This window comes from Rutidosis leptorrhynchoides, chromosome 1, assembly GCF_046630445.1.
Source record: "Rutidosis leptorrhynchoides isolate AG116_Rl617_1_P2 chromosome 1, CSIRO_AGI_Rlap_v1, whole genome shotgun sequence".
NCBI lineage: Eukaryota > Viridiplantae > Streptophyta > Magnoliopsida > Asterales > Asteraceae > Rutidosis > Rutidosis leptorrhynchoides.
In genome coordinates this window covers 361,985,369-361,993,367 of record NC_092333.1, presented here as the reverse complement: position 1 = coordinate 361,993,367, position 7,999 = coordinate 361,985,369, and the positions used below count along the sequence as shown (strand labels likewise).

The following is a 7,999-nucleotide window of genomic DNA, read 5'->3' as shown; positions in this document are numbered from 1 at the left end:
TGGCAGCTTTTTTTAAACATTAACTTGCCTTCTATTTTGATACATTAAATTGTGGGTGTTCGTTGACTTTGTTTTGGTCAACTTTTGATTAAGTATTTATGTATGGTTTTTCTAAACTTACATATTTTGGTAGGTTTCCTTTATAGGAAATCATTTTCAAATAAAGAATGCAAGGTTATTTATTATATTCATTTAGAGTTATGATCAAGCTGTGGGACCAAGATAACGATGGTCGTTAAAGTCCTGTATCTCCCATCTTCTTAGGTAGAGAATTTATGAGTAATGCGAAGTAATTCTCACGTAGTGGAATTTATTAGAATCTGACATCCTTTCCTTTGTAGAGAGAAGCATCTGTATATACCTATTCCAGTCAGGAAATTTTGACAAAGTATCAACTTACAATCGACCTTGAAGGTTTCAAGCTTATTCGGATGATCCTTAATTCTCCCAGGATAAGGTACACAAATTGGGTTATGCTGGGGCAATTGTTGCGCAATAGCTGACTTCTTTTTTATCCTAACCGACATTGGCCGAGGTGCTGGCTCTTCCTCCAGGATTAAAAAATCTATTTGTTTTACTTCTTCTATGTGGGGATTTTGGATGGTATTACTAGGCAATCTTCCATGCGTTCGGGTTTCAAGGCGTTGGGATAACTGTCCGAGCTACGTATCTAGATTTTGAGCAGAGCTAATTGATTCCTCATGAGTACTTCCGTCTGGTCTTTTCTAGCTGCAGTTCTCTAATTTAACTGTTGTTTCCCTTGAATGAATTAGTTCAGTTGTTCTTCAGATTCGAGGGTCGATTTGGTTGCTTTTGTAACTTGGTTAGCAAGAGGGTTATCTTCTATCGTGGGTCCAGTAAGTGGGAGTGGTTGATCGTAGGTTAATTGAGATTGCTGAGGGTAAGGTGGAAATCTATAGAGAGGATGAAAGGGTTAGTTACTTCTTTGAAACTGGTTTCCTCTGGACTGCTGATTAAATCCAGGATTTTGTTGACCAGCGGGATATTGAACGTAGTAGAATGAACCGTAAGGGTTTTCGTACTCAGCTTGGTATTCTTCAATTGGTTACGGGTTGGTACAATTATTATAGTTTCACACAAGTATATCAGGTTACCTATTCTATTGTATGTCACTAAGAAGTTAGACATGTCGTATCTCTCATCATAGGCTTGGTTAAATTGATCATATCCTAAGTAGTTAAAAGATAGGGACAACACTAATTATCGAAAGACATCTTAATTGGGTTGTAACGTTAGGCGAAAGGGTATTCAGGTTAGATGGTGTTAGTGATGGTTTTTGAGATAGATTTTGGGGTGGATAGTTAGTTTTAGGGTTTGAGTCTTCGAGTTTTTTCTTTTCTTCTTCCTTCAGTTTATAGTGTTGCTTTATTTTCTTTTTGTCGAGAGATAATACTTTCTGCTTTCTTGCGTCTCGATTCATGACTTCGATATGCTTGATCACTTATAGGATTTTCTATATTTTCTATATATATATATATATATATATATATATATATATATATATGATTAGTATACTTTAAGATGGTAACTTCTTTGATCCTTGTAGCGAAATTAGATCAACTGATCCCAGAATTGGAAGGTATTAGGTGGCTAGGTGATCTAGCACCCTATAAGATCTAGGTTCGAAACTTAGACACTACTTCTTTAAGTTTAGACTTCATACTTTTTTTTTTAAAAATTTTTTTTTATAAAGATAGCATATCCTATTGATCCTTGGTGGGAGTAAATCTTCACTAAATAAATTCGTCGACTAATTTATCAAAAACACCTTGGATGACGTTGGAAAGTGCTTTATTGATAGCAACCTTTTATGTGTAGGGGTTTATATTATTGTGGTTTTCAAGGAATAAGTTTAGGCTCAAAGAGTTTTCTAAGTGGATCATCAACACTCAGATAAATGCTGGAAAAGGGGTTAGTATAGGAGGTTTAATTAGCGGTTTATCCTAAGAGATGTCAAGGTCATTTAATTTCACATATACCACGTATGGTACCTATTTCCAATACCGAACATGCATACACTGACCAAGTTCTAACTTGAGACACAGCATCGGCACACTCAACTTTTTGGGGTGAAGCATTTAAAGATTTATGCTTTGGTCATGGAATACCTCAACTTTTTAGTAAGGGTCGTGTGCCTGGTCGTTTGAATACCTCTCTTAAGATATTATTTCGCTCTTCGCAAATCTTTTATCGCAAAACTCTAACACGAATCTCCATTGCAATGCATCGTTTTGGTTTATAATGATTCATGGTAATGTTTTTTTTCCTGTTGTTCTATTTGTGCGTTGCTTATCAGTCGTTTACAACTTTCTTTCCTTTTAGTTTCAAATTATAGTTAAACTTCCCGTTTAAAATTACTTTTGAGTTTTAAATAAGTTAGGGTTTATTTATTGTTTGAATAATTTGATTGAACCTATTTTTTTCTTCTAAATTTCTGATGTTATCTGCGATGGTTATTTATCGTTTATCAATTTATAGCATTGCTTGACCAACAATTTCGTACTCTCATGCACGGGTAATTATGATTTCTGCTTTATCATTTTCGGTTGGTCAATTACATAAATTGGCCAACTATTCAACTACATAACTATACAAAATGTTTATTGTTATTATTCTTAATATTTCTTATTCTTATTGTTATATACACAAATTTTTTGGTGTTTACTTATTATATATACTACTATTGTCATTATTATTATTTTTATTTATTTTAATTATTAATTATTTAGTTTATTTTATCGTCATTATTATTAATGTTTACTCAAATTCCCCTACACAAACAAATAGTCGAAAATTAAATCTTGTTTAAACTTTGATTTGAGATTGATTAAACATTGATTTTTATTAATTGGGCTTGAAATGAAAAAAGTTAATTGGACCGTCATCATCGTTCCTATTGGCTACCAAAATTAACACTCCATTTCTATTGTTTGCTGTTCTATTCACCCTTTTTAAAAAAAAATTATATTTAATATTTAATTTTACCCTTTATGTGACGGGATGTCGGGATGGGATATGGGTCTAGGATCTGGGATATGGGATCTAGGATGGTGGTTTGATTGTCATCGTGCACGCTTCCTGATTTGTAAACACCTACTTCGTTATCAACTATTTATGTTTTATATTTGTCTTTATTTTTCATTAATATCCTATCTTCTACAGATTTTTTCTTGCTCTCTCGTCAACCATCGGGAAAATAATACAGAGCTTGTGATCTTTCCTTTTCAACTAATTTTTTTTTTCAATTTTGATCGGTTCGTCCCATTTTGGGGTAGTTAAAATTTGAATTATGCACCGCTTCTTTTTTGCGCGAAATTAAATTTAGGATTTGAATAAATCATGGTCGTTTGCAGTTAATTACAATTTTTTTTTATTAATTTATGTTTTGAATTGATTACGATTGATATTTCATCACGCCCGGTTGCTGTAATTTCAATGTTTTTGTTGATTACTGTGGTTTTAATTGATTAAGATCGAACAGTAATACACGAACTGTTAGATAATAATCAATAAATCGAAACCCTAGCATTTAATATGAAGCTATTACTTGATCCGGTAAAACATATACAAAATCCTCAATCTCTAAAGTAAATTCTTTTATAGCAAAACCCTAACCCGAATTTCCTTTGCAGTGTATCGCTTTGGTTTATAATGTTTCATAGTAATAATTTTTTCTTGTTGTTCTATTTGTGCATTGCTTATCAGTCGTTTACAGCTTTCTTTCCTTTCGGTTTTGAATTATAGTTTTACTTTTAAGTTTTAAATGAGTTAGGGTTTATTTATTGTTTTAATAATTTGATTTTGAACCTCTTTTTTTCCTTCTAAATTTTCATGTTATATGCGATCGTTATTTTTCGTTTGTCAATTTAGAGCATTGCTTGACCAACAGTTTCGTACTCTCATGCACAGATAATTACGATTTCTGCGTTATCGTTTTCGGTGGTCAATTACATAAATTGGTCAACTATTCAAATACACAATTATACAAAATGTTTATTGTTATTATTGTTAATATTTATTGTTATTATTGTTATATACACAAATATTTTGATGTTTACTTATTATTTATACTATTATTGTTATTATTATTATTAATGTTTATTTTGTTATCATTGTTATTAATGTTTTACTCAAATTACCCTACACAAACAAATAATTAGATCCTGTTTAAACTTTGATTTGGGCTTTATTAAACATTGATTTTTTATTAATTGGGCATGAAATGAAAAAAGTTAATTGGGCCGTCATCATCGTTCTTATTATAAATTATATTATAACACATACTAATTGGCGTAAGTCGGTGGCCAATAGAGACCATATCAACTTTTACTGTTACACTGTAGCATCTTTTTTTTTTTGTTAACCCTATCGCTCTACTACAACCACTCCTCCAGATGGTTCTTCTCTCTTCTTCAACTAAACCCACATACTCCCTATCACTCTCACCTTCGCTCTATCCCATCGCCACCACCTCCGGCGCCACAACCAACGGCTTCTCCTCCACCACCATCACCGCCACCACTCTCACATGCTTCACGATCGGTCCTCCATCCAATCTGATTCCCCATCGGTCCTCGATTTTTTCGCCGAAAAAAGAGACAAAAAAACGGCCGACGTCTGCCGGAAAATACCAACATCCATAACCACCTGAAAAAATTGAGGTAAGTATCAATGTCTTAAATCGATGCCTGCATACTAAATTATGTGAACTACGTATGCATCAATTATTTGATTTGATAAAACAATTTCAAGGGTCTTGATTGAATTGAAGTGGGACCTAAAGGTTGTTCCTAATCTGTATCTGGTGAACTTGATGATAATTTTCAAGATTCATTAATAAGGGATTTGAGTTTTCAAATTTATATGCAAATGTAATTTTTTTTTATTATCTATTTTTATTACTCCATATATTTTGCTTTATGTTTAATCTATAATAGTTCAATTCTTTTTCGTTTATGCCGTTGTAAGATTATATATTGGGTGTTTACATTTAAATGCAACTTTACATTTTTCATTTATTTATTTGTTTCTTTTTTTTTTTTTTTTTGCTTATTTTTGGTTTCTTTTACTTCCATTCACTTTATTTCGTTATGTATCAATTACGTATAGGAGATTTGTGATTTGATTTCTGGAAGTATGTAGGATTATCAATAGAAGGTAGACTTTTGATTAATAATTTGTATTATGACAGCTACTTTGAGAGTGATATGAATGGTGTAATTGATAGTTTTGAATTTACAATTGAGAATGAAGATGAAACAGACTAGGCGAAGCATTATATGGAAAGCAATGAGAAGTAATATATGTTATTCACATTTACTTGGTTTCTATGTCTATTAATTACGATATACGAATGTCTGTCAGTTTATGCAAGGTATTTGCAGTTGATTATTATGTAGCACAATAGCTTATAATTGGTTGAGTGCGTTGTGTTAGTCAGACCTTTTAATCTAGGAAATTATGGAGAGTTTTATCATATTAGAACTGGCTCAGGTGCTAATCATGACCCACTTGCTTTAGTTTTAGGTTCTTTTTAAATTTTAAAGGGTCAAATGAGTAATAAGATAGCTTAAAAGGGTTAACTTCATTCATTAAACAACATAATTTATATTGTGTATACTGTTTAGAATTAGCAATTTAATATTTTTTGAACCTCATGTATTTCTGGCCAACCCATACCATATTAAACTCTACCAAAATGTAACTATGTGGTGTGGTTATTCTTATTTGAACTTTACTACAGTTATATTTTACGCATATTAACTGTTTGTTAATATGTTTGGTGTGGTCGTAATTCTTGATGAGGGTGTTGACAACAATGATGTTACTGTATCGGGTACTCCTATTGAATTAAGGGGGTCAGTGTTTTCAAATGTTTGATGGTTGCTTGGGTCTCGAAATTTGATGTTCGACAACTGGTACTATTATTTCATGTGTTTTGTTTTTCTCATGGTTTGTTTTATTTGTTAATAAGCGACACTTTATTTCGTTAGCCTAAAAGTAGCCTTAAAGACAATACATGCTCTTATTATGGTTTCTACTGAATTTGTTAACTATAACTATCATTATAGGCCTTTTACAATTTGGTAGTGAAATAGATAGGTTTCATTTTTCCCCCTACAATAGAGCTTACTAACTAATTGCATTATGGATCTTTTATAGTCTGGTCCTGAAATAGATAGATGTTGTTTTATATTTCTCTTGCGGGCTTGCGGCTGAACTTTCTGATAGGATCTAATTTCTTATTTGCAGTGTGAAAGACAATACACGTTCGTTTTTATGGGGATTCTCTTCATACTAAAGTTATAACATGTACTTTGTTAACTTGCTACATGTGTGTTTCTTACCTGAATAAAGTTCATTTTTTAAAAACAATTAGGTCATCTATTAGCACAGAACCCTGAAATGTAGTAAGAACTCACTGAACAATATGTTAATTAATACAGTTTTTTCATCGACCAGATCTTCAAAGGAACGTATTGAATGGACAACAAATTCACCAATGTGCAAATCACCGGGGAGATTTCAAATGTATGTATTTAGATTTAGATTGATTAAATGAATTAGTATATAACTTATATGATTAATGTTGCAGATGTTTTGGGATTGTATCAAGACATTCGTGACTTCAGTTGTATATGTAATAGTTGTGGTCAATAATATTACCTCATGTTTACACAAACACCTACAAATATTCGCTGCGAAGCGCGGACCCTCACACTAGTTGGCTACCAAAATTAACACTCCGTTAGGGATGACAATGGATCGGATATGGATCGGGTGAGGCCGTATCCATATCCATATCGATATCCATTTAGTTTTTGTTCATCCGTATCCGTATCCATATCCATTTAATTTTGTTCATACATCCATATCCATATCCAGTGGATTAAGCGGGTTAATGGATATCCATTGGATATTAAAAATTTTAAAAAAATTCCTAATATTTCATATAAATAAAAACGTAATATAACAAACATATATATAACGTGTAATCTTTGTCAAAGATACAACACAAATCGTTAAATATACTATTAAACATGGATAATGACAAATTAAATGTGTAGTTTGTATGTTTATTTGATCAGATATGTGTGTTATGTTGCAATATATCACAACTAATTCGTTATATGGTTGGAAAAAATGTGTGGGTAATAATAAATGCATATATAATAGTAAATGTGTTTGCATATATCTATATTTAAGTATTTATGTATGTATTTCGAGTGTTAATGGATATATCCATGGATGGTATTTTTCCATCCATATCCATATCCATTTAGGTTCATCCATATCCATATCCATATCCATTTAGATTATTCATATCCATCACGAACCGGGTGGATCGGATGGATATCCATTGGATCGGGTGGCCATTGCCATCCCTACACTCCGTTGCTATTGTATCACCCTTTTTTTATTTTTTATGTTTAATATATAATTTAATTTTACCCTTTTATTTGACGGGATGGGATATGGATATGCGATCTAGGATGGTGGTTTAAGAGTCATCGTGCACGCTTCCTGATTTGTCAACACCTACTTCATTATCAACTATTTATTTTTTATATTTGTCTTTATTTGTTTTTCATTAATATCCCATCTTCTGCAGATTTTTTGCTCTCTCATCAACCATCGCCAAAATAATATAAAGCTTGCGATCTTTCATTTTCAACGAGTTGTCTTTCAATCTTGATCAGTTCGTCCCGTTTTGAGGTAATTAAAAATTTAATTATGCACTGTTTCTTTCGTTCGCAAACTTTAATTTAGGATTTGAATAAATCATGGCCGTTTACAGTTAATTACAATTTTTGTTGATTAATTTATGTTTTGAATCGATTACGATTGATCTTTCATCACGCCCGATTGCTGGTAATTTCAATGTTTTTGTTGATTACTGTGGTTTCAATTGATTAAGTTCGAACTGTATTACACGAATTGTTAGATAATAATCAACAAATATAAACCCTAGCAACGA

The 7,999-nt window shown here is 31.9% G+C and overlaps 1 long non-coding RNA gene across 1 annotated transcript; it reads left to right on the top strand.

Annotated features, from left to right (window-relative positions):
- The first annotated feature begins 4,406 nt into the window (after positions 1-4,406).
- LOC139870897 (uncharacterized) lies at positions 4,407-6,760 on the top strand. The gene is made up of 3 exons (XR_011766619.1): positions 4,407-4,682; positions 6,274-6,333; positions 6,484-6,760. It is a non-coding gene; the product is annotated as an uncharacterized lncRNA (long non-coding RNA).
- Positions 6,761-7,999: the final 1,239 nt, after the last annotated feature.